This window comes from Tympanuchus pallidicinctus, unplaced genomic scaffold, assembly GCF_026119805.1.
Source record: "Tympanuchus pallidicinctus isolate F22 unplaced genomic scaffold, pur_lepc_1.0 scaffold15, whole genome shotgun sequence".
Taxonomy (NCBI): domain Eukaryota; kingdom Metazoa; phylum Chordata; class Aves; order Galliformes; family Phasianidae; genus Tympanuchus; species Tympanuchus pallidicinctus.
This window is the reverse complement of record NW_026294669.1, coordinates 7,588,628-7,615,942: the sequence shown is the minus strand read 5'-3', so window position 1 is coordinate 7,615,942 and position 27,315 is coordinate 7,588,628. Positions and strand designations below refer to the sequence as shown.

Below are 27,315 nucleotides of genomic sequence, written 5' to 3'. Positions count from 1 at the left end.
ATGATGTCACTGGTAACAATGCAATCCACAAAACTGTCCCATTCAGCCTCACATTGGGTCAGTAGGTCCTGATAGTGTTCCTTCTGTCCCTGTGCAAGCATTTGTGAGACCCACCTGGCACAAACTTTGGAACATTCCAATGTTGGCACCATTATTTCCAATGCACTGGAACATATATCCAGTTCCATACACTATCCCTTATTGTAATCCATCAATTCACATGGATGAGCTGATTGAGATGCTCTTCCTTTCATGGTGTGACAGTTGTGCATGACCATCCAGGATGTGGCTCATCTTCCACGTTGCTGTTGCTACTGCTCAAATGCACCACCCACCACCTCACCGTGTTCACATCTACTGTATGGAAACCAAAAACATTCAGCAAGCATCAATGAATGTCAGAGTGACATTTTTTTTCCTGCATGGAGGAAATCAATTATATACCTTTGCTTCATATGCACTTCCTCAAAGCTGGCCTCACACATCAAGTGCCAAATCTGCACCCATGGCTCCTGGCTGCAGTGGCCCTCCAAGGAAGCAGAAGCAAATCCTCCAGTGAAGGATGATGGAGGCATTCAGCCAAACCCCCAATTTACATATGATTGAAAACATAAGCCAATGTATCGACCAATTCTGACCTAAGTCCATCACCTGAAGACATCTAGAAGTCACTCAAAGAATTGTAAATAATCCCATTGTGTCTCACATTGTGACAAAATAGTCCAAGATTTTATCTTACGTCTGTGTGACAAGTCTTTTCATCCAGATTTTTCTGGAGATGATCGGGTACAATACACAGTTCACTTTCTATTTTTTAAAACTAGAGTCAATAAAAAAAATGTTAAAAAAAAAAATATCAAAGGAATTAGTAGTCTCGAGTCCTATTTTCTTGTATGCTTTCCAACTAAAGTTTTGAAGGGCAAACAGCATGGCTAATCACTAACGTTATCAATCTCATTGTTTCACGAAGACTACCTGCCCACAAGAGAATCATCTGCAAGACAATACAATATTTTCATTACGTGGTGTTTCAATATGATTCAGTTAAAAAAACAAAACAAACAAACAAACAAAAAAAAAAACAAAAAAAAAACCACCCAATGTATTTCATTGGAAAAGTATTTCAAGTTTCTAGTCCAGTATAATAATAACTACATATTTACATTACTGATGTTGTTCTTCATTAACATATGTCAAAAGAGCTGAATGTAACATAGTTGGGAAGTAACAAGCTAAGGCAATTTTATAACAATCATTTTTTGACCTAGAAAAACAATGGTGGCACTTACTCCATTATTTCCACTCTGCAATGAGGTATGTATATATATACACATACACTGTATAATAAACATTTAAGTATTAAATACAATAATCTTCCAGCATACTGCAACTAGGATTTTGCAACAAAATTAAACTAAGACATTCGTCCAGGTATATTTATTATATGGGTATTACTCTGTACTGTTATCAAGAGAATTTACATCTTATTCCAAGGAAAAATCTAGACTGCACTTTAGGAAAGCATGGAAAAAGTTATTTATTTTTTTTCTTGAAGCAATAAATATGAAAATATCCAGGCTTGGAGACAAGTTTTGTGAAGTACAAATGCACAACCAGCAAGCGTATCTATCAGCTTCTCGAACAAGAGGCTACTAAAAATACATACATTAATCCTTCTATGCCTCTGTCACAGAGGCAACAAACAATTGCAGTTTACCTAAAACGTGCCTGACTATCACCCAGCATCTAGCAAAAAAAAAAAAAAAAAAAATGTAGCCCACTTAACCTGTCTTAACATCTCTCAATAGTGAACACACATCAAGAGACCACAATAAAACTGCTTTATTTTCTGTATTCTACGCATTACTTGAGGTTATTAGTCGCGTATTTAGGCAACCCTGCAAGTGAAAAATGAAAGAAACCCTTTGGTACTATTGCCAAGTAATTTATTTTAAGACTGAGGCTTCAAATATTTAAGCACAGCAAGCAAGAAAGAGGCATAAAAAAAATATTAAAAGAATGAGAACCACTCTTGTTCTGTAATGTACCAGGCACACAATAATTACTGCATTAATGTGAAGGTTTCAAAGAGAAGACAAACATATTATTCAGATTACGAGTGAAGTTACGGTGATAGGACAAAAGAGAAAAATCAAATAAATGCCTTTGCTACAGATGTTTTGTCAGAAAGCACCCACAAAAAATGCTTGCACTTTCCTTCATGACAATGCATCTAGGCTGCAAATCTTCCTAGTGCTCCACTTGCTCTCTAAACTGAAGTTACAGCAACTTTTGCTCTGACTGCAGCCAAGCTGACTTGCAGGTGCCATCAGGTAATTTGGCACACAAATGGAAGAAATCATTGGTACAACTAATTTCAACTCAAAAGACTGCTGCTGAAAAAATCTATGTCAGATAGGAACTGATAGCCAAAATGAAAACCAAGTGGAAATTCACCCTTCTCTAACAGAGCAAGCAGCTACAGTTCCCCAGTAATTCTCATATATGAAAGACTCCTTTCAAGAAAAAATAACGATAATAAGGACATTCATCTCAGAGGAGAGTATCTCCATAACCCACTTCTATTCTGACACCTGTACCTCAGCAACCAGCTAATGAGAGCTAAATTGAGAGCAAATACAGGTGTTGCCAAATAGATCTAACACAGAAGTGTCTATTTAAAGAAACAATGATCACATTTTCAATTATTTAATCTAGTTTCCAATTGTACGTCTTCTATAGGTCACTGTCTTCTGCAATTACAAGACTTATTTTCATACCTATTTTAGATCAATAATCACAGGATGGATAAAATTTTGTTAACCTCCACAAATTGTGGCACGTACCACAGGACACTATAAAAATATTCCACTCCTGCTCACTTCAACAACAATGTGGGCACTAGCAGTAGCAAAAACATCTGCTCAACTCTTTCTCCTCACTTTGTTTTGCTTTATACTAAATTCACCTCACAAAGATCACCAGAACTGAAGCATTTTATCCACTCCAATGGGTTCTGAGTCTGACTCAGTTTAAATTTACCAGATAACACAGCTGACACAAGGTCTGGGGAAAATGAGATATTCAGTGAGAACATTTCCACAAGAGAAACATGATTATCTGTACCTGAAAAACTGCCTAAAATGTTGACTGTGTAGTGATTATGCACTTTTATTCCCTTTTATCCAAGTCTTCTGTCTCACTGTCAGCTTTCTACCTAAGTCTATATTCAAACTGGTGTTGTGGATTTGATACAGCAAAACAATGGAAAATTCAAGCAGAAAAAAAAAAAAATCATACAATAAAACAAGTAGCTTTTCCAGCTTTACTGTAGCCACTTTCAGTCTTCATGCAACTGTTTAAACACTACGAACTTCGTCACTGATTTTTAAAGACTTCTCAAATTGCTAAAACCCTCATCAACACTCAACTTATGAAGAAAATAATTTCTCTTATTCTGTTTTGTATAAATACAAGTATGCAAGAATCAGCACTGTAATTGTTGATTGAAACGTCATTTCTGTTATCATTTCAGTCACTATTCTTTTGTTCCTACTCTTTCTCTTACCCTTAATACTGAGGAAAAAAAGGTTTTAATTGCCTCTATTTCTTCCAAAGCTCCACTTCCTCTCAATTTTACCTTTTACAGGCATCATGTAACTATGCCTTTTCCCCTCCACAATTCTCATTTTCTCTACATTAACAGTTTAAGTAGTAAAAAGTGTTAAGTCCCGTTATCTACAGTGACTACTGTGACTATGAAGAATATGGAAGTAAAGCCAAATCACTTCGCTTCATCAAAAGTTCACAGGGATAATAAAAACTTCTAACATTTTAGAATGTGTATAAGCACTTATGGCTTTATTCAAAAAGAACAGTGTTTGGTAATATTTAAGTAAAAATATGAACAGTATCAAGATGCAAAGCTAATTCACAGACTCACAGAATGCCTTGGGTTGGAAGAGACCTCAAGGATCATCAGGTTCCAAGCCCTCTGCCATAAGCAAGGTTGCCAAATTCATGGTCAATGACTATATATTTTGCTGCTCCAGACATCACTTATGTCCATTCTTTCTTTTGAGCTAATACTACAGTTTTGAATTACAGTAGAACACTGTGAGTTCACAGAGCTTGCAAGGAAACATTACATTGCTCTGAAATGCTATGCGTACACAACAGCCATCCATGTAACTAATGTACATCTCTGCACACCTGGAAGGACAACAATACTGCAACACCTTCCCACGGCAACAACTAGAACTTCAGGATGCTAGAAATTAAAACAAATAAAGAATTTAAATGAAGAGCATAAAAAAAAAAAAAAAAAAAAAGTAAATATAAGAAAAATAGGATCTTCCACTGAAACTTCAGAGTTGCTTCATTTTATAATCATCAGAGAAGAGGTAAAACAATGTGTGTTTATAGACAATCAGCTGTGGTTTTTATTGATGTGAATTACTAATTTTGAGTATTTACTCTGTAACTGTATTTGGATTGAGTGTGCTTTGTAAGGGCTCATGATTATGAAAGAATCATGCAATGCACCAACCTCTGACCAGACCTGAAGCTCTCAGCAATCTGTTAGGGTCAGGCTTTCAATGGCACCAGATTTAAGGCTCTTTAATTCAATGGAGATTATTTTACCCTGGAACAATCAGTTCCAGTTAAGTCCTAACCAAGTTAAAGTAAGTACAATGAATCATGGCATTTTAATTGCCCTGTACTTCAGCATTTACAAACAGCAGGACACATCTACCCCTCACCACATGGGAATTTTCTCTAGTAAAAACAAACAAATAAGCATTAGTTGAAAACTTTGTGTTTTCATCCCACTGTGCAACTAGAGGAAATTCATCTATTTGGATATGATCATTCCTTATTTACAAAGCTTAGCTGAGAAATTAGAGGATCAACTGCCCTGTGTATCTGGGTACTGGTCATTAAATCAGAGTGCAGAAAACTTAACTGATACAGCAATGGACGCAGCAGTGAAAGACACCATCTAAAATGGGAAGCCCATAAGATCCCAAAGCAGTCAACAAGAGCCACATGCCCAAATGGGATAAAGGGATGCTTACCTGTGCTAGAGATGGGCTCATATGAGCTTTCTCAAGGATGAAAAAGCCTCCTCATGGTGGAAAGTTATCCACATACTGTATTTCTTCCACTAGAGGAAGCGCATGTTGTTACTCAGCAAAACCACTTACAAATACTTCTTGTATCTCAACGAAAAACTCCCTAACTCCAGAGAGGAAGCAGCAGCACAGCAGCTTCCATCTACGCACTCACTCAAGCAAGGTCATTTTAAGGACAAAATCTAATTATAATTTTGACATAGTTCTACCTTCAAAACCAAACATGAAAGTAACAGTATAATATGCCTCACTCCCCTTGCCTATTTTTTTCCTATTTTAATTTTCTCATTTTAATGAACAAAGGTGCTCTAGAAGCAGATCCATTATACGTAAAAAATGACTTCAGTCGTCAAATATGACCTTTTAATTAAAATATAACAGATCATTAAAAAAAAATTATTTCAACAGTTGAGAACTCTGAAAATACAATTCTCTCAAAATTTTATAAAGAAAAGTGATAGCTAAAGTTACAGTATTAGTTTTCTCTTGAGAATAAAATTGTCAGCTTGCAAGGTGAAATGAGGGGACAGTGTATCACCACAAGCAGATTCATTTTATGCCGAACACACTGAATACAGGAGCTCTGAGCAGCCTCTAAACCTGGTTCAGCAGATGGAATGCAAATCTTCGCCAAAAATGTAAGCAGAAAGCAACACAGCTTTCTGCGGAGAAGCCACTACTTTCCCCTGAAGTGCAATCACAAAGAGCTGAGGCTATGCAGTCCTCCAGTTATTGGGGAAATGTCTGTCCATCTCAAGGAACAGACCAACCCTTGCTGTCAAGTTCACTAATTTGCCTCTACTCCCAGAAACAATAATCACAACTGTGAAAAACAACAACAGGAGCCCAGACAAACCTAAAACAAAAATTTGCACAGAATCAATGGCAAGGACTGCACCTTGTCCAGAGGAAAACATGAGTGGGTTGGTAGCAAAGCATGACTTGATTTTTACTGTATCACTGAGCTACAATATTACCGTTCCTTAAAGTGTCAACAAAAGCACAACCAGTCTGATAATAAAGCTGCCTCAGAACTAGGAAGGAAAAGTAACCATTCCATGCATCCTACAGCAGTACCTCCAGGATGGGTGTGCTTCATCCAACACCTCCACTGCCTGAAAAAAAACAGGTGGGCAATACATTACAATTTCTTTCACTTCAAAGTATACCACCGCTGCTCACATGAGGGATTTAAAAGAGGAACCAAGCCTGCTTGGAGAACAAGTTAGATAGCTGCTCATCTACCACAAGTCAGCCAGGAAGCTAATCAGCCAATGTCTGAGCCTTGTGTTTTGATTTAAAGTGGAAATTATTACAATCTTTCTCAAAAGACAAATCAGATTGAGGTATTGGGAAGAGGTGTTAGTAAGCAAACAGAATGGAAAGAAATTCTGGAGAACAATCATGTAGGATTGCTTGTGAGAAAGGCTCTGCAGAGGGGCTGCAGATGGAAGGGTGGACAAGTGGGGAGGCTCACCCCTCACCCACAGGGGGGCCACACAAGTGAAAAATTCCTCCTTGAAGGTTTCCCACTTCTGCACCATCCTGGCTGAATGCAGGATTCAGAAGAAATAGAGCTGGGCGGTGACTGCAGGAACATCAGATGAGCAGCACTCCCTTCCTGTCATTGAACTCCTGCTCAATGGGCTGGCAAACAGAAAGTGTGCTTCTCTAGCAGAGCGCATACAACCTCCTCAGCAGTGTTGCATAAAACCTGTAGCCAGCAGTCTGTCTTTTGATGATCTCCCAGAAACAAAACAACTTTATTGTCCACTAAGAGCACTTCAGATCTTAAAGCCACACATGTACTAAGGTGCCTACCACACCAAGAACAACTCCTCATCTTTCCCAGAAGCTCCTACTGGAGCAAAGTCTCTTTTCTTCTGCTCTTGATGTCAGCAGCAGAAGACAATTCCTGACTATAAATGCTGTGCAACAGATGAGCCAGCAGAGCTGCCTGCTCCACATCACATCCACATATGCACCACTGCAGGCAACAAAATAAATTCTCAAATCTTTCTGCTATTAAGAAAAACCTTTTCATAAATATTCCTTGAACTCTGCTTCAGAAGAGATATTCTTACTTATCCGTGACACGTCCATCATGACATGTCTTCCCTGAGCAGGTATTTCTATTAATCTTTTTCTTCTCTCCATTACCTAACACATACACCTCTCTCGGATAGTGTTGGCAATGAAGATAAGATACTAATGGAAGGATGGTTATGCATTACTTTCCAAATATGCTGAAGCAGTGATTTTTCTGAAAGCCTTCTGAGAGCACCCCCTGAGCCTAGTTCCCTTGCATGGCACGTTTAGAAGTGAATCATTTTTCCCTGGCTGCCCACTCTCCTCCTTACCACTAGGCAGAATACGATAACTCACACAGCAATATTTTTCTTTGGCGCTTCCTGTGCTTCTCAGAAGAACTCTGCTGCCAGATGCCAACATGAATCCAAGCCAGCCTTAGAAGTACAGATATCTGAGAAATTATGATTAAATAATTAAAGAAACAGGAACCTGACACACACACACAAAAAAAAATGCTTGAGGTAACTTTACTTTAAAAACCTGTCTCGATTAGTATTCCATACAAATCCTTTAGATAGTATATATTTCCAAACATTAAGACAATGACAATTTTGGAATGCCTATGTATTAGAAGTTCTTTGGAATGACTATGTATAAGAAGTTTCCACAATGGCCTTTTTCTGACTTAAAAAAAAAAAAAAGATCTGCAAGGCTGTTTTGCTACTTTTTTTTTTTCTATTTTTTTTTCTTTTTCTTTTTTTCTTTTTTTCTTTTTTCTTTTTTCTTTTTTCCTCCTTCCTCTCCCCTGCTGCATTTGGAAATGATCATGCACTTACCCTAATAATAAGGAAATAATTCTCTTCTTGTAAGCTACTATAAGTCTGTCTCCTGTTCCAGGGTTAACAGCCACTTCTCAGCAGAAAATAAAGGAAAAATAGAGAGACCTGAAGATTCAGGCTTATCTCACACTTCAGAAGGCTGTTTGTTACAGCATACATTTTCACAAGAATATTAACAGGGTTTGGGTTATATTTTTACAGCTTCTTGAAGAACACAGTAGACCAGATTCAGATTTTAATTCCAACTTCAGAGTAGCAGTATCAAAATCAACGGAGATCATTCCAGCATAGATGAAACTCAAACTGAGCCCATTTTTAACTTCAGCAGAGCATTGCACTATATCACCAGGCTCAAGTAAGGTCACCCAAATATAAGTTTCCAAGACAATGACAAATCCCCTCCTGCTGCAGCTCACCTCATAAACAGATCAAGAATTTTCAGACTGAAAATGGCACATTTTACAGAAAAAATGGAGGGGGCCCTGCTGAAAAGTCTTGTTACAAAAGGGACTGCCCCTTCCTTGACCAGGGCTTTGCTGATGGTGGGACATGCTGATTGCTTCAGGCACAGAAGAGGGGGATCAAGTCCAAAGGCAGGACTCAGAAATAAATCATTTTTTGAAGCTGTGCCCTTCATGATTCCTCAAAAGCTGCTTCTGCTCTGGTTGAGTAAACTCTTCACTCCTGGAAGGTTTCAGGCTCTTAATTCTGTAAGCTTCTTTTGCACAGTACCTGAACAAAGCATGCTTCTGCAGCAGCCAATTCTTCATCAACTTTTCCTACCATCTTAAAGTGCTCTCATCCTAAATTTTGTGGATCTCTCAAGATAAATGAACTGCCCATCCAGAATTAAGACAACAGAAAATGGCCTTACAATTTCTTCAATCCCTCTGAGAACTGATGCACTCTAATTTGAAGAAGTAATTGTTATAGTGTGGTAAACATGGACTACTAGATAACCACCATAATAATGAACCAAGCTTTACCCAGTATTAATAATCTATTTTGAAAATATAGGGCTTTTTCTGTGTAAATTTCAATGAAGATTCAGTGTTCCATCTGAATCTTTCTACATTCCAATTCTGCTTAGGGTCTGAAAGCAGCTCCAAAGCCTCTCATTAAATACTCACTGAGTGATGCTTTGCATGCATGTATGAACAAGGCTGAACAATTACTAGCAACATCTACGCTCACCACTTATCATTAATTTCACATGTAACTTTATCTGGTACACAGTATTTTAGAAAGAGACCTTAGTAATCACCTCTAACTGTTCCTGGAGGTATTACTTGGACTAAATACAGCCTCTCTTTCTAAAACAAATCATCCCTGCAGGCATCATGCAGAGAAAGACATCTCATCTGCACTCCTTACACATTTTCTTACTCTCATCTTCCCTGCTTTTTCCCTGTCATTAAGCTGACTTTCTACATTTTCCTGTATCTTAATACACTTCTGCAGTGAACTGCTCCTATCCTCATCCATCAAGTATTTACAGACAAACCTGCCTTAAAGTACTGCCTTGTGAAGACATTTTTCCTATGAACACACCATATTTGCCTGAATTCTTAAATATATGTTAGTTTTCCATTTGGGATTTACCTTTCCTACCTAATGACCACGCAGTCAGCGTTTATGAATCGTAACAAATAGCTCCATATCTGCATAAGCTACTGACCGTCTGTCTGCTAAGGACCCTGCAGGGCTGAACTAAGTATGTCAGCAGTAAAAGGCAAAAAAAAATTCTTCATGTTCTTCAATTTACAGCAGAAGCAAATGCACACAAACAACCTAGTCAGGAACTAAAACTACATATATACACACACATTCTATAGGCTATATATACACATACATACACACACATATACATACACACACTGAGCACAGGAAACTAACAATTTCGCCCTAAGCATCACTTACTCAGCCAAGTGACAGAGAAGTCTACTGAATTCTTCCCTTCAGCTACATTATTTGCTGTAATTTCTGTAATGAATATTTCCCCTCTTCCTTCTCTACTGCTTTAACAACATATTAGCTACTGAAAAATGCTTTACACACCATCCTCAGTCTTCAAATTAACACAGAACACATGTTTTTTTTCTAGCTCCTAACGAAGAGGCTTTGACTCTCTTTCCTCTGTGCCTCAATGTTTGCTCTGGACTCGTTACAGAAAACACCTGTTCAGACCTGAATCGGTCACTGAATTTAGAAAAGATCTTCAAAATCACCAAACCCATCAAATGCAACCATCAATACATAAAATGAACACAAATTTGGCTGAACAGTAAGCCAAAACTGTAGCTACCAGTTTTATGAAGAACTGCAGATTCCTAAGAAGAAACACTGGAAGACAAGATTTATCCTTTTAAAATAAATTAAGACAAAACACAGTAAAAACAAAGAGCATCAACAAAACAGCACTAATCGTGAAATTAATAAATCTGTGCCAATAAAGCCTGTTACTTAGCACAAAATGGCGCAATAAAGGAACTACATACTTTGAAAAGTAGGAAATCCAAAAACTCCCTCATCAAATTATTTATAACCATTATTTCTGATTATTTATCTGTGTTCCTCGACTTAAAGGAAACAACACGGAGTGTTATTGATAAGGATGCTTACAGCAGTAGCACATTCTTCAAAATGGCCCTAGAAGTATAAGATACATATCAAAATCATTACTAGGATGTGTACAAAAGACGACTGCCAATGTGCACTCAACAAGCCAGAGTTTGCCAACTGTTAAACAAAATTGCCAGCACTTCTGTGAAAGGTTCACTGATCCCCGAATAGTACACAGAGACAAGGTTATATTTATCAATTTAATGGACAAGTACTCACATCACTGGAGGCAGAGCACTCACTTAAGCCTTCCTTACAGGGGGTAGCTAGCCAGCAGAGTGTGCACACCACTCCCTTTGCACATATATATGCACATATATAACTCACATTAACAAGGTGCAGCTGTGGAGCAGCTCCCCACAAACAAGTTGCAGCTGTGTGTAGGAGCACAGAACACCCAGTGCTAACGAGTACTAAAGGACTTTGAAATTAATCTGGTGTTGGTGATCCTTCAGGACACAGTTCGGAATTCATTCCTTGTAAGAAACCAGGAATTTTTTTTTTTCTTTTACATACTTCATTTCACTATTGTTCCATTTACTGACAATTTTACACAACATTATTGTGAATGAATATTGTATTTCTATTGTTTTCCTCCATCTATTAAGAAAGGAAAAAATACCATGTTCAATGAACCAGTATGCTACATTAATTTTGCAAAAGGGTTCCAGCTCATGAGGTTCAACTTTGTAATACAGCCCCAAAGCACATGTTGCATAAAACTATAATAAAACACATCACTATCCTACCTGCAAGACCGCGTTTTCCTCCTGCTGCCATATCAACAACAAAACTTGATACCCTGGAAGATAAGTGTAATGCCATTAAAGCTGACACACTGTTCAGCATATTCAGAGTTTGCTGAGATAAAAACAAGTGTGAGCTTTGCTGGCAGCAGTGGAACAGTAAATGCCTTCCCACTGGCTGATGAAACCATCAACAAGAGTGAGCTCTGGTACGATAAATGAGGTCACTGTTTGCAATTCCCTGCCAGCTTGCTGGCTGAAGAAAACACCATTTGTCAGTAAAATGAAAGCAAAACACACTGCACCACAAACCTGTTCATAAGTCTTTACTCACGTCTTCCAAAGACAAATAAACAAAAAAGATTCTAATTCAGAAATACTTCCTGTATGTTTCTTAACTATTATAAAGATTACATTCATTCAACCACTTTATACAGTGTAAAATATAACAGTAATGACAAAGTAAGCAGGATAACTCAGGGAAAAAAAAGAGCCTCAAAATAAATGCAAAAGCGGTGATTGTACCACTGCTTCTTACCTAGCTTCTCCAGAGATGTGCTGCAAATTCTCAGAGGTCAAGTACACTTGGGTGCCATTAATTCTCATGCAGCATGTTCATCACGTTAATTAGCCTTAACAAATAGCTCTGCCCTAGGGCCACGGGCAATCCTTTCATGCCTAATCTGGCTGCACTGAGGAACAGCTCCAAGAAATGGATTTAAGATTTAAATGAGATACCTGCAGTGCAGGCAGCTGTGCAACAGGGACTGATGGGGCTTGGCAACAGTGTGCACCAATCCAGTTTCCTGAGTCCCTGGACAGGCCAGATCTTGGCATCAAAGCCTTTCATCAAACTTCCATCAAGCTTAAGCCCTCTTGTGTTACTGCCCAAATAGTTGCATGAGATAACTCATGCCAGGGCATCTGATTAACAACAACAAAATCTTTAATTTCATTCATTTTTAGTTAGGCTTTGTCAATAAGGAATCCCAGTTACACTTCATACACTTCCCACTATTACTGTATGCAACACTAGCCTTGTATATCCTCATCAATTCTAGTCTCACTTTGAAAAACAAAGTCTCAGCATCAGGAATTAAATGCATGAAAAATGAACACAGGAGTGACCACACATGACATTTGCTCTCTTTAAAAACTGCTTCTGCACAAATAGATGAAAGAGGTACTGCAGAGGTATAACTGAGGATGTTCCCTTTAGGGAAAAAGCACCTGCAGAGATGAGCAGAGTTCACAAAGATTCCTCAGGGCAGGCCTTGCTGTTTTCAAGGAATGTAAATATCTCATAGGAAACCATGAGTACCCTACAAGGGCAGACTGAAAACCTGCCTCATGCACAAAGCTATTTCATTGCCAATAATATATCAAACATGCTTCTGAGCATCTCCAGTATGACTTTAAATGCTCTCTCTCACTAGGAAATCCTGTCACTGAGCTCCATGTTTCAGCTCTAGGTTAAACATGCCCCAGAAACACATAAATTAGCAGCATCATTAATTTGAAGATCTACATGACTACAGAAAGCAGACCCTGGTGCAGGGGGCACATACCAGGCCCGCAGACAAGCTTCAGTCCGTGCAATTTCTCCCATACCATGATGATGCAGATTTATAGATAAAAACCCACAGCAGATCCTAGTCTTAAGAACAAATTAAATACTCATAGTTCCTTGCATACAGCACAGGAGAAATTGGTTCCCTGTGGCTCTCGCAGCAGAAGTGCCGCCATCATTGTGCCCAAACTCAGAAAACTGAATGTGGGATGGAGAGAGGGCCTGGGGCCTCAGATGGCTCAGCAATGCCAACCTGTTCTGTTCCCCAAATTATCCTAGTTTGCATGCTTTGCAAATATTTTTCATCAGAACCTTCTTTTCACACATAAAAGTGCTACTGTGGTTATCTCTGTTTTAAGCAGTTGAAATTAGAATTGTGACATGTTTTTCAAGTCCCAGCGACAGTGCAGAACTTTAGAAATTAGGCTGTGCTCAATTGTTATCACTTCCTTTTAGAGAGTCTTGTATTTTAAGGGCAATAAGTATATAAATCATAAAAATTAATCAAACATTTATCTGACTACCAGTATTTTTTTCTTTTCTTTTGAGAGAAAAGTATAGGTAGGTTGTGTCTTCAACGTGACTCAACTGAAAAAAATATGAGAAAACCACAGTACTGGGAAGTAGTCACTCCTTAACTGCTTCCTGCTGTCAGCAGTATCAGGGCTGTATTTTCTGCCAGGTTTCATCCCATAGTGTTTCTGCTCAGTCACAGCCCTTGTATATCAGAAATACTTACCTTCTTCCCGCCTATATCTTCATCCTGTGCTTACACAGCCTCTGTCACGGACAACAAGAAGCAAGGCACCAGCTTTTTGCCAGTGCAGCAACACACGGGGAGATGTGGTCCATGTGGACCAGTTTTACTGATGTCAGTCACTTGCAGGTGAACCTGGCTTTGAACCTCACCAAAAAGCATGCACATAACCAAGAACAACTTCCTTCTACATGCTGATGAAAACATTGGGAAAAAATACATTGTCCTGCAGCTGAAGTTTCAAGGAGAACTGTAACTCTTTTGTCGTTCCCTTCTAAAAGCTGAAGAAGTGCTATGATGATGACTTCCACTCTTTACATGCAACAGCTAAAGCAGAAAACAAGACAGTTACCAGCTTGGGCAATGCATTAAGGAACAGATTATTCCTCCATCACCTCTATGGTGAAAAAAATAATACTTGCACTACAAAGTTTAACTGTGGATCTCCAAGCAGATTTAGGGATTGGTACAAGCTTCAGTGATGTTCATGTGTTTCATGTTCTATCCTCACTATAGCAAAGTCCATGAATAAGGTCAGCAAACAAACCAAGCACAGTGGCATGTACTCAACACCACCCAAGGCTCTCAGTACAAAGAGAAATGAATTCCTATGCTAATCCACACATACACTTTTCTCAACAGCCTGCAAGTTGTTCTTAAAAAACGTACATTACAAAGGTCTTCCTCTTCTTTTTCTTGCCCACAGTTACAAGCCATTAATCTTTGTCAATCACCATTGTGTAAGGCTTATATGCTCTGACACCTGGACACACTGATACAATGCCACTTTCTCTCTTGGGAAATGGCAGCCTGAGCTAGATATGAAATAATGACATAATTCCCGTAGATTGCCACAATTACACTGGCCCTGTTTGGGTATACATAAGGCTTGAAGCAGCTGCCACGATATTCAGACAGCAGTCACTTCTTACAGTAATGGCTCAAAGGTACTGCAAACCAGCCACTTTCCCTGCCAGCTAGATCTGTCTTGCATAGTTCTTCTTCAAACTGAGGTTTCTTACGTTTGCTCTCCATTTCAAAAGGAGAAGCAGGGAAACATCAGAAGAAAATCCAGGTTTGTTTTATGTTTAAGAAATTTATGAAAATTAATTCTGATCATGCAATTTTAATAGCCACCAACAAAAAAAGAAACACTACATTTCAGATTTAATCCACGTATACTGGGATCTGAAATAACTTGTCCATGCTGAGATCCAAACTCATTTCAGCATCATTACAGACATTTCATTTACTAGGCTTCCCTTCATAATTAACAGTCTGACCTGAATTGTTCCATAGAAATACCTAAAACTTATCTCATCTTCCCCACTGATTTAAGAACTTCATCTAAAGCCTTAAAGTCAGGTTGTAAGACTTCAAAATTAAAAAGAAATTAAAATAAACCCTACAGAACAAAAAGCAACTCAGAAAACTGCAATAGAAGACTGTGCTTTAAAAGGCAGATAAAAACATATCTTAACATCTGTGCATTAAAAAATAGAATCAATTTTACGATTTAATGAAGCAGATGGGCAGTGTGTGCTGTTTTCTACGTGTAAGAGTCCAATCAAAGCAAAGCCACATCCCCACTGATGTCCACATGTTGGGAAATTCACAGGATTAATAACGATAGAGCAGCAGCATTTTGCTTGAATGAAGTCTGTAAATGAAGATTAATTCTAACAACTCGATGTTTACCTGATAAATAGCAACAACAGAATATACACGTTTCAAAGCATTTTCAAGCAGTTATTTGAAAAGGCTTTGTCACAGTGGCATGAAAATTGGTTGCTGTCTACTGTTTCATAATTGCTTCCTGCCTCTAGAGGAGCTTTCAGGAGACCAGCTGTACCAGGATGTTGCGAGCATTTGGCATTTCTGAATCAGTCACATTCCAGAGAAATGAGTTTGCAAAAATCAGTCTGTGACTTTTTTCTCAGCTCTTCCCATGGTTGAGATATGAAACCACATTTCAGCATCTGCAGCTCCAAACACTGCCTAAATAACTGCATTCACAACCAGAAACACAGTGCCAGGAATTGTACCTGCATCACTGACTACATGCAGTACCAGCCAACACCAAAATTACCAGGTGATGCTGCAGCATCGGTGATACCACACTTGTGGTGAACCACCCAAGCTTGCATGCTGGGCAGAGCCCAGCACACTTGGCCAGCAACACAGTAGGAAGAGGCACATTACATGTGAATAACTGATGTTTTTATTATGCAAGGTTTCTGAACAGAGAAATGAGATTTGGAGCTTTAGATTAACGTTCAGGGTCTTGATGACTGGATTAAAGCTTTTTACTCACTGTTTTGTTCCTCCTCTCAAGATCGTTATGAGAAGGGTTATTGCTTAGAGGAAAGGGTTATTTGTTCTAAGCTGTCTTGCTCAGTGTAAGCATTAGTATGGAGCACATCCAGCTTTACACATGCAGTATCAAATACAAAAGGAAACGCTTTGGCAAGGCTGGTTTTTACAAAGCTGTAGCACAGTGAATAAGAATACAGCTATTCTCCAAGCAGCAGGGCTACTTGTAGCTCCATTAATTTCTAAGAAAAATATCAATAAAATCTGTGACTGAATTTACACAGCATATATCCCAAGATGAAGACATGAGTAAATCTCAACAGTAAGAGTTGCATGTTTATGAGCACTTCTGGTGGAAAGCCCTGTATTTTGGGGAATAATAACAACATTTTGCATTTTTAAAACACCTTTCATTGTAACATTTCAAAATGCTTCACAAATGTTAACTACCCAAAATGCAAATCTTCTGGGGAAACAGGTATCATTACATCCAATTACAGCATGGTTTGGTATCGAAAGTGATTTAGTGCCTCTAAATGTCCAAACTGAACTGTAAGCACTAGCACATCTGTCCAGGGGAGCGATTGCATTTTGAATGAAATAAAAAGGATGAGGAGGGGAAGAACAGACACTAACTGTTAGACATGCTAAATATCATAAATCCAGGCATGACAAGGTTACTTTTGGTTAGGGGTAAAATAACAGCACACAGAATAAGCCATCCTGTTTCTCCAGAAACCACATTCACAGCTCTAGAATGGGTTGTTGAGGGACACGCATATAAAAAAAGATGAGTGAAAGCCAGTGTTAAAGTTGTTGAAATGACAGTCTCTTTGCCTTTCAATTACTGCTCTCAGATTCTTTTTGCAGTCTCTGGCTTCAGTGGCTCTCAATAAAGACCCTAACTGCACCTTAACTGCACTCCATCCAAGGTTTCTGGGCACTATGGGAAAGCTGGAACGCGGGGGGTTCAGTATGGGGCAAGGCCCAAAAGGACACGGAGAACTCACACTGAGGTTCAAGATACCAACAGCGAATAAAAAGTGGGATCTCCAAGTCAGTACACACTATCAATTATCACATAGATAGAGTATTAAAGTAGATAAAGTCACTACTATGTGGTATGCTAAACATATTCATTTAAATCCATTCACTACATGCATAAAATTTTTACTATTCACCATGAGTTCCGGAGTAAGAAAGGTCACCACGAAAATGATCCTACTGTTCTAGTTAAAGGCTTTCAACTACCCTGAAGATACTTCTTTCCCAAACATAGAAACACACTATTTCTTTTTCCAGTTTGGTGGGATTGTTAGCCAATATCCTATTTATGTAATGCTTCTGCTTTCCTTTTTTCTTCAATCTATTGACTTCAAGTGAATTAAATACTTTTCCCTCTATGCTCTCACTCTGTATAAAGAGATGTTGTCCCCATTTCAGAGATACCCAATGCAAACAACTGGTATGTTTGTCACACCACAGCAATTCAACTTTTATTTTAGAAAAACTGAAATAGAAAAATGGAAAATGGAGATCACAGTTTCATTGTTCATCTGCCCGATTCTTATCCTATCCAGTTAAATTTCCCCCGATGTTAGAATAGCAATCCAATCTTGGATGAAGATTGAAGACCTGTCACAAGGTAAACAAAACTTTCAGAAATGCTGCGCAACCACCTGCTGCCTCAGAACTAAACTGGAACTGCTGAAGTCCCCAAGTGCAGAAATAAAGTCTTAGACGTCACCTAGTTAAAGAATGGAGCCCTCAGAAAAAAAAAAAAAAGAGTGGCTGCTCCAAAAAGAAATAATGAAAGGTCCCACAGCCTCAGGCAAAGTCTTCCGTTGCTCACTAAAAAGGATGGGATACTGCAGCAACCTTGATGGACTCTGAGGTGCGTGCCCCGATACCAAAAGCCCCGGTTCAGAGATCCATAATGGAATGCACTTTTATTGGAGAAAACAACTCACCCTCACTCGCATTAACCTCTGGGCAACCACCAAATGCTGTTTTTGCTTAGAAGTTTTATACTGAAGGTGAAGTTCTGGAGAGTCTTAAATTTCACACTTCACTGACATCAGAGAGAGCTGCATCCAGAATGCAATGCCTTTGGGCAGTATCTTAAAAGCTGACTAACTTCTGATTTTCCCCTGTGCTATTAAATCTTGATAACAGGGAGTTGTTTCCAAACACTTCAAGGTGAGGTGCAGACACTTCTGAGTCTCAGAAGAGGACTGGAACATGATCAGAAAATAGATGCATTTTCCCTAAGTACTTTCTCAAACAAGCCCTAAACACTGGCTCTGATGCTAATGGGCAAGGAATATTTTGGTAAGCAAGATGAGTGACAAGGATAAGAATAGCCATGAAGTACTGCAAACAGTAACAAAATCACCACCACTAGCTTCCCTTTCTCCAGTGTAGCCTTTCTCAAAGATAGAACAAAACCATTCAAATGGCAGAATCTTTTCCATGTGGAAGAATGCATCAATTTCAGCTGGAACTGCCTTTCCCAGTGGAATGAAAGCCTGAAACCTTCGCTGGTTAAGAAACAGCTACTACATGTTTTCTATAGAAACTAATGATTCCCTCAAGATATTTCATAGTGCTCACTAGTTTATTTAATTGGGCTTGCAAATCCCTCCAATGCCCTTGAAACGGTAAGGATTTACACTTTTCACTTGTCCCTCCTCATCAAGTGTTCATATTTCTAGCCTGAAACAGTACATCCCTTATTCTATGCAGAGATGTTAGGGAGCAACATCTGGTGACTGATTTTGCAGAAATTATTAAGAAGTGCAAAGCCCCTGTCTGGATGTTGTAAAAGAGATCTGCTGTGGAAGAATCACATAAGGGCAAGCTGTTATAATGCACTGTATATGCATGCTGATGTATGCAGGAATGAACACACAAAACATATTATAGGAAAAAAGCAGCAAATCTGTGTTTGTACAAAAAACACAAAAATCTTATGAGTTGGTAGAGTAATGAAAGCAAATATGATTTGTTTCAAGAGAAACAGCATGGGTTTTTCTTTGAAACTGAAGGAGAAATACCACCTCAGTCGGTGTTCCTCAAAATATAAATCCATATCTTCATGATAACTGAAGAAAACCATCATGAGAGCATAAACTCTGACAACCATCAGTCCTACCTTTACAAAAGCACCCCAGAAAGCACTCAGAACAATTCAGAACTATTGGAACAGATAATCATCTCAAACTCACACAATTTCTGGTGTTCTCTTTCTAAGAGCTTTACATTTGTGTACTGAATGGTCTTCTGTCGTTTAGGGTGATCATAGCAGTGTGGTAGGTTTTTCGACCCCAATGGGATAACAAGGAGAAATTGGGACTGAACAATTTTCCATAGCAGCACTGATAAATCCCATTACAATCTACACATGCATGGTACATATATGGCACTAGATACCAGAGGCATTCAGTAAAAATATAGTAAATGTAGCTGGAGAGAGGAAAGATACTACTGTTAGAGGAGCCCCAAATGCATGGGAGATGAAGCCCAAGCAGGAGCCCAGGGCTATGGAGAGCACTGCAAAGACATCTGGCTCCCCTTCATGGTCTGCTGCCTACTCCCCATTCCAGCCAGGCCCTTCTGATCCCCGCTCCCCATCCCTGCTCTGTCAGATCCAACATCAGAATAACTCTGACAGGCCCAAGGGTGCTAAGAAATGTTTCCTGAGTTTGCTCCACCAACTGTTTTCAGTGTTAGCACTTAGATTGTAGGTCCCAAAAAGCAAGTGCTCACTTTTTTTCCCATAGTTCTTATGCACTATGCAGCCCAGAGTCCAATCAACCTCTGTGCTAAGCCAACAATTCAGATTATTTTTAATCATGGTGTACGTGGATCAATAAACAGAGACTATCATTTAAAAGCTAGTCTTTTTATCCTGGTTTTCACTTGATCAACCAGCCAGAACTAAATTATTTCACTTGAAACACACAGATAACTTTCAATTTCTCTTTTGAAGAACTGTTGTTATTTTAAGCAAGTATTAATGGAAAAATTAATTGTAGTCACCCACTGAACTGAAAGCTTATGTCCTTGATGAATGGTAGAAATGATAAAGATCACTTGAAGTGCATTAGAAATATTGCACATTATTGTTACTTAGCATAAGCAGTATCCAACCTCAGCAACACCTGCCAAGCACATGGTGAGCCACAGGTGGGTATTTCTCCCACAATGACAGAACAAACTGGGCTGATCCATGTTAAGGATATGTGGCTTCTGCCAGATAAAGGCATTTCTCATCTCTGGGAAACACAGCACCGCTCATCCCTGGGCAGCACAGACAGCAAAGCGAGGAAAGAAAATGTCTCTGTGAAACAGCTTAGCAGGCACTCATGTTGGCATGTGAAACAATAAGATTTTATTTTCTCTTACTTTCATTGATTCCTGAACATCATATATATGTATTCAAATGGCCATGTACTCAATCCAGAGAAGATAATCAAGTAAAATTTTTAGAAGGCTGCAGGAATTTATGCACTGTAACACTCAGTGAATAGAAAAAGAACAAATGAGTTCTTCCTCTAACAAATGAGTTCTGAATTACTGAAGCCCAAAACTCAGTGGAAACTTATGCTCAGCTACTTTACATAACATAGGTTTCACATTGCTACTGTTCTGCACCACACTGCAAAACCTGCTGTTTGTACATGCTCTATCAGCTTGCCTTTTACTTTCCAACCAGAAAATCATTACTTTAGCCTGCTTCTTGATCTTGTTGATCTTTGTATATCTTTACCAAATTATAGAATTGTCTGGTTTGAAAAGGACCACAATGATCATCTAGTTTCAACCCCCCTGCTATTTGCAGAGTCACCAACCATTAGTCTGTTCATTTCTGCAACACAAATCTCCTATCAATCCTTTTCTGAAACCTAATTTTTCTTCCTAGATTGTAATTGTAAAAGTGTATGAAGTAGCAGTAAACAACCTATCTTACCTGGCCATTTCAAAAAACAGAAACAAGAAAACTGCCTATAATTCAGATTTGACAGAAAAAAAGATGCATTCTCCTCTACCAAGCAAAGACAGGGCCATTTTGCATCAAAATCCACTGCCCACTTTTTAATCACACTGACACCTAAAAAACCTGCCCTAATGAGGTGGAGTCAATGCTTGCTGTAATGAAGCAGGCACAACACTGCTCCACCAGTCACAAAGGAGGTACTGCCGTCCGCTGTTTGTGAATAAACTTCTCTTTGTTGTGATTTAATCAACCTTAATTTTTTAGTCTGCATACATAAAACATTAAATGCTAGAAGCTTTAATTACTTGGAAAAAAAAAAAAAAAAAAAAAAAAAAAAAAACCTGAAAAACGCTGAATAATTTAATCGCAAAGCACAGTTTTCTCCACACCAAAAACCTCAAGAAAGCCCTTAAGTGCAAAACCCTTCCAGTAATCTGTCCACTCCATTCGACAGCCTTTGCACAGTTAACTCACTTTCAATGACTGAATACCACTTCTGCAAACTTTTAAATACAAAACTTGTCTGCGAATCACGTGCAGTGTTAAGAAAAGAGATGCACTACAGCAAAATAACGCTGTAGATATGACCCAGTCTCAAAAGCAATACAGCAGATGTAAAGCAAGACTTCTTGTTAGGAGGAAAATGCCTCTCAGAGGTATAGAGTAATTGACAGACTAAGCACATGGAATCACTCTACTAGAGGTGGAGGGATATAACTCACACAGCCAAACATGTATCTGCTAAAGCCACAAAATACGTGTTAGTGTTGGTGTCAGGCACGGCTGCTTTAACTGAACCAACATCGAGCATATTGACAAGGACTCATGATCTGTCAATGAACAGCCAACTGTCAATGAATAGCCAATACAATAAAAAGCAGGAAAAAAAAACCCACGGAATTTCCTCAACACATTTACAGCAAGTGAGACCTGGTATGACTAAAAATTTCTAGCTGTTAGTGAGAAAAAAATAAAATAGGGAGGAAAAAGACAGCCAGATGGGGGGTCTACATACAGAGCTAACTGTAGGTTGTGGATGAATACTGACCACACACACCAGTAATTCAGGCTTCAAAATCTTTTTTAAAATAGTCACAGTTGCAGCTTTCAGAAAACACACATCAAGTTTTCTGGAGTGCTGCATGGAGAAGCACTAATAGTAAGAATTTCATATTTCAAACTGCAGCCCTTTAGGAGAAGTCCTCTTGAATTCATATATAAGATTAACTATTATTTCTTCACTATTATGACAAAGATGTGCAATAGCACATGAAAAAGGAAGCAGGCAATTTATACCATTGTTAAGCAGCAGAAGGGTGGGAGTGGGAAGGAAAAAAAAAGTAAGAGATATGGCTGTTTGATCGCTGTTCAAGAAGGTGTTCTCTATTGTTTTGGTTGTTTTTTTTTTATTCATTGGAGTTCATTTATGTTAACTATGAAGAGTGGTAAGACCATTAATAATTCACAGATCCATGAAAAAGGACCCATACATCTATATGGTGTACATATATTCTCGGTACATAATAGAATCACTGATTTGCTGTGGAAATATCAAAGCACCTGCACTCTTTACATATGTTATTACCCTCTGCTCCTAGACTCCTCTTACACAGTCAACAAAAGCTAGCATTGCACTTAAGCAGATGAGACATTTTCCAAATGATTCACAATGAGGAAATAAAAGTAAGGAGAACAAGATGACAAAGACAACGAAGACATTGCTTAGCTTACAAAGAGAAATGCAACGCTGGTAAAGAAAGGCAGAGGGGCTATTGGAGTAAAAGTGTTAGACAAAGCGAGTGCAGGAAATTAAAGGTCGAAGCTGTAGAAAAAGGTGTAATACAGGAGAGAATCACATGGAGTCATAACAAATCTGAAAGGAAAGAGTAGTGAGACAGCTTTGAGAGTTGCTCATACAGAACAGAGCATTTCATTGAAGCAGAAACATGTCCAAAAAGAGAATATAAAGGGGCCATAGAAAATAGCTAAAGATTCAATCCAAATAGTCACCAAAAAAAAAAAAAAAAAGACTTCAATGGAGTGTTCATGAACCATCCAGCTCAGCTTTCATCCTTCCTTCAGTGATCACTACTCACGCCATAATGAAATTCAAAATGTAGAGCCTGCTACTGCTACTTCCAACTATAGCATCAAGTTCCTTTTCCGCCTATAGCAACAGGACACAGAAAGATGTCCTCTCTTCAGTATAGAATTGCTTGTAGAGACCCTTCATGGATATACTGGATATACATGAATATACTGAATATAGTGGATATACTACTATAAACCTATAGATAGAAATTCAGCCTTTTTTTAATGGGTGAACAAATCATTTGCATACACTGGCAGCTGACTTCAGGAACTTTTTTAGAGCCTGGCTTACAGTACTGGCATTGTACTTCTGCTGCTTGCAAAAATATGTCACTACACTGTTTGCTGCCAAAAACTTCAAAAGATGCCAGTGACAACAAGTGGGTAACTACCTTACACACAGATTGAGTACTGAAGCTTGACCCATCTTGCCTCACACTAAAGAACTTATTTTCCAGGATATAATGAAAACAATAGTGGTGCAAATTATATAATTAGTCCCATAGGTATTATTCATATAAATGGTGCCCATGATTTCAGAGCAATACTCCTGTATATAAACATCTTAGGATACATAAATATCAACCATCTCAAGTGAAAACTCTATATACCTACAATACAGCGAACCTTTCAATTAAAAATCAAAAGGAACCTTTTGTAACTCATTTCCTTGCATAGCAGCTAATCATATATTTAAAAGTTTTCTGACTTTGAGAGCTTATTACCTTGAGAAGATTTATGTTTATATTTATGCTTGACAACCCGCTGCAATCACAGAACAAGAGCTGCTTGCCTAAACTTTTCAGAAGGAATTTGTTGTGTTGCTATTCATGTTGGGATAGAATAACCTTCACAAATAAGGTAGGAATGCCTAAAACAAACTTTCTGGAAGGACCAACCAACCAAATCTGCATTTATAATTACAACACCACCCAACTCTTAGAGATATTTTGTGTTTGTTTAGAACTTCCATTGGACAATCTGATTTAAATAGTTCTACCATAAAATTCAAAACTGTGGCATATCAGTACTTCTAATTAAATGTACTTAAGCTCAAGTTCTTTCTCTGAAAGACTCCCCTAATATGTATTAAATGCTTTGATTTAAGCAGTCTCTGAAGCTGTAGGATAAGAAAGAAGAAAGGAAGCTAGCAGCCCCTGCGCAGGCAGGAATAGAAAGATCAAACAGTGAGGACAAATGATCGGTTGCACTGGCAGTGTTTAATTTAGTTTCTCACATGCTCAGCATTTCAAACAAGTTTAATGGTTTTCCCACTAGCATATGAAATTTTCCCTGTATTTCCAAAAAGAAAACTAATATTTGTCCAGTTTGTTTTATAGAATGCTGCAAAATGCTTTTTTTTTTCCCCGTACTCTAGAGAATGCAAATTGCAAATATTGCCACAGGCAATAAGTGTAATATAACCCCCATAAGCCTTTAAATAATCTTTTTTCTCTTTAAATCATAACACTGTTTGATACTTCCTAACTGATTTGCTTAAGACTTCATCCTCCAAACATCAGAGGGCATTTATCTTGGTTAAGACTCATTCAAAACTATTTTCAGGTTCTCTACAAATGCAACATACACTCAATTATGTGACTGTTGCTAGCCGCATTACAAATCATTAGGAAAGGTCTTTCAGCTTCTGCCTCAGATCTGTAGGTCATCCATTGTCCTTCCTAATAGATAAATACAGCAATTTATCATCATCAGACACCATCAACATTGCTCATTTTACTATCAGTACTCATGAAAGTTATTTGAAGCAGCTGAGTGAAGTATAAAAGAAGCATGTGATTACAGCAGAAAGGTACAGAGTTTGAGACTGCTGAAATCTTGTGACTAATGTGTGGACTTGAAATAAGACACGGGTCTTCTAACAGTTATGAACATAGCATCAACAAATTGCAGCCACCAACTGGCAGGAGATTCGCAGTAGCAGATGACTTTCCAGTGACTTCCAATATCACATTAAAGAAAAGATAATGTGAAGTATGGTCCTGCACACCTAGAAGTTTTTCTCTAGTGAAGCATATTTCAAAGCTCTATTTGTTTAAAACAAGAACAACAAAAGCTAAGTTACTTCTATAGGAATCACAAGTCACATTTATCCTTATTACCACCATGGAAAGAAAGCCTGTGTTCATGTTTGTGAGTCAGTAATGTATGTGTGTAATCTCCAAATGCCTTCAAGTTACTAAAAAATGCTAAGGTGATGGCTTTCAAATGCTAGAATAACATCAAACATCATCTCAGTGGGCTTAAAGAGTTCCTCTGCCTTGTTAGTTATCAAAATTGGTTGCCTGAAGCAATATATTCACATGGAAGAAACTGGAAAGAAACACAGGAAGTGGGTTTGAAAATAACACAATATGTACAGTATGTATACTCAAATATGTGAGACTGCTAAGTAGTGTATAGTGTACCTGCAGCTCACTTCAACACTGAACAACCAGAAAGGCTGCCCTATTTCCCAGGTTTTGCATTACTGCAGTAATCCTTCCAACACACCCACACAGCAGAGAGCTCCAAATGCCGAAAAACCAGGTGCTGTGCTGCACTACACGGCTCCTGTGTGCTGTTTTGAAAGCAAGACACGGAAAACCTGCATAAAGGCATGGAACCATGGGAAGAGAGTGCAAGACGTAAGAGCTCACATATCACCCTGTTCTGGGTCCCTCACAGAAGACCTCTCCACAGTGGTGCTCCCAGTTCCCAGGACAGGATCAAGCACTGGAAGCTCTTTGAAAAGCTCTTTGCATTTGGAAAGTTTCTGAAGAGACACTTCTGAATTTGAGATCTCTACAGAAAACACATTTATGTGCTATACTGCCACCTAAAAAATATCCTCTCATTGCTCATTCAAGCTACCCAAGATCCTACACCACAAGCAGACTGTTTATAAGATATCACATGAAGTGATGTTTTTCAATTAACACAAGAAGCACTTCACTAGAATTGAGATCCTACTCAGCCCTTCTCCACAGAGATCAGTTTAGAAGATCAGAAATGCAATGAAGATTTAAGATGAGATTCAGTTTTTTCTAGTCCTGATCACATCAATCAAGCACATGACAGAACTACACTTCAACAGCCACATGGAAAAGAGAAAGCAAATCAAGGCTACATGTGCTATTGAAAGTGTGCTTGTTCCTTGCCCTCCCCTGGAACGTGAATCCTGAATGGTATTCCAAACCACTGCTACTAACATATTTTCACATCAGCTTCTTGTGCTCCTGATCATAAACCCAACAGATCTTACAAATCTGTAACACTTCTTCCTGTAATGCTTCTGTATCCAGTACAGAAATAGTATGGCATATATATAGTGTAAGAAATAGAATGTAAATGTTAAAGATAAGATTTAGATTTTAACTCCTTACAAAACATTCTAGGCATAATAATACAACCTTTTTTCTCTACTTTATTGTTTTTTTCTACCTGATGCTTCTGACATTATGTTGAACCCTGCACAGCACTGTTTGGTATATTGCCACAATATAACAAGACTCTGCTAGGTAGGTAAGAAGGAAAAATGTGAAGTCACTCTGGGTTATGTACTAGAACAAAGATTCTTATCTCAGCTTGAAACCAACTCTAAACACAATCAAGAGTGGAGGACAAAGAGATGACTACCCAACAAAATCTTTCAAATTACTGGAGCTGTTGCAAGTATATGATTAAGAGTTCAAGCTTTTCCTTGACCCACGGAGCTCAAAATAACCTGAGTGGGGCAGGGGAAAAACCCATCACCTCAATAAACCTCATTAAGATGAATACTGCTCCAGACAGACACAACTATCCATCAGCATTTTTCCCACTGCAAGATAAGAGTCTAAATTTGGGGAAAAGAAGTGATGTAGTGAAGGAAGACATAGCAGTATAAACCACTTTAGCCTTGGCACTGAAAAATAAAGCACAGATTGTTCTCTTTTGTTCAGACACACTTTCAGAATATGATCTTTGCACGGTGACCACAGAAACTGGTCTTGACACAGAGACAATTCAACTTATTAATCAAAATACTCATAGTTCTATTGGAGCAAACAGAAGTCAGTTGTGCCTGTATATGTACATAACTGAAATACTTACTAAAGAATTCCCTTATTTAATGCAATGCAGTACAGTCTGATTTCACTTCTGCTCACCTATTTTGAAGAACAAGAATGAAGTTGCTTATAAGTGACAAACAGTAAAGAAATAACCTGT

General features: G+C 38.4%; 1 protein-coding gene across 3 annotated transcripts in view; it reads right to left on the bottom strand.

Annotated features, from left to right (window-relative positions):
• DPP10 (dipeptidyl peptidase like 10) overlaps positions 1-27,315 on the bottom strand; it is a 396,750-nt gene that overhangs the window by 201,645 nt on the left and 167,790 nt on the right. The window contains exon 1 of one of the 3 annotated variants that reach the window (XM_052675377.1): positions 10,847-10,906. The exons of the other annotated variants lie outside the window; for them this stretch is intronic. The gene's annotated coding sequence lies outside the window, so the exon portion shown is untranslated. Of the gene's footprint in view, positions 1-10,846; positions 10,907-27,315 lie in introns of those variants that run through there. 3 annotated transcript variants of the gene reach the window in all.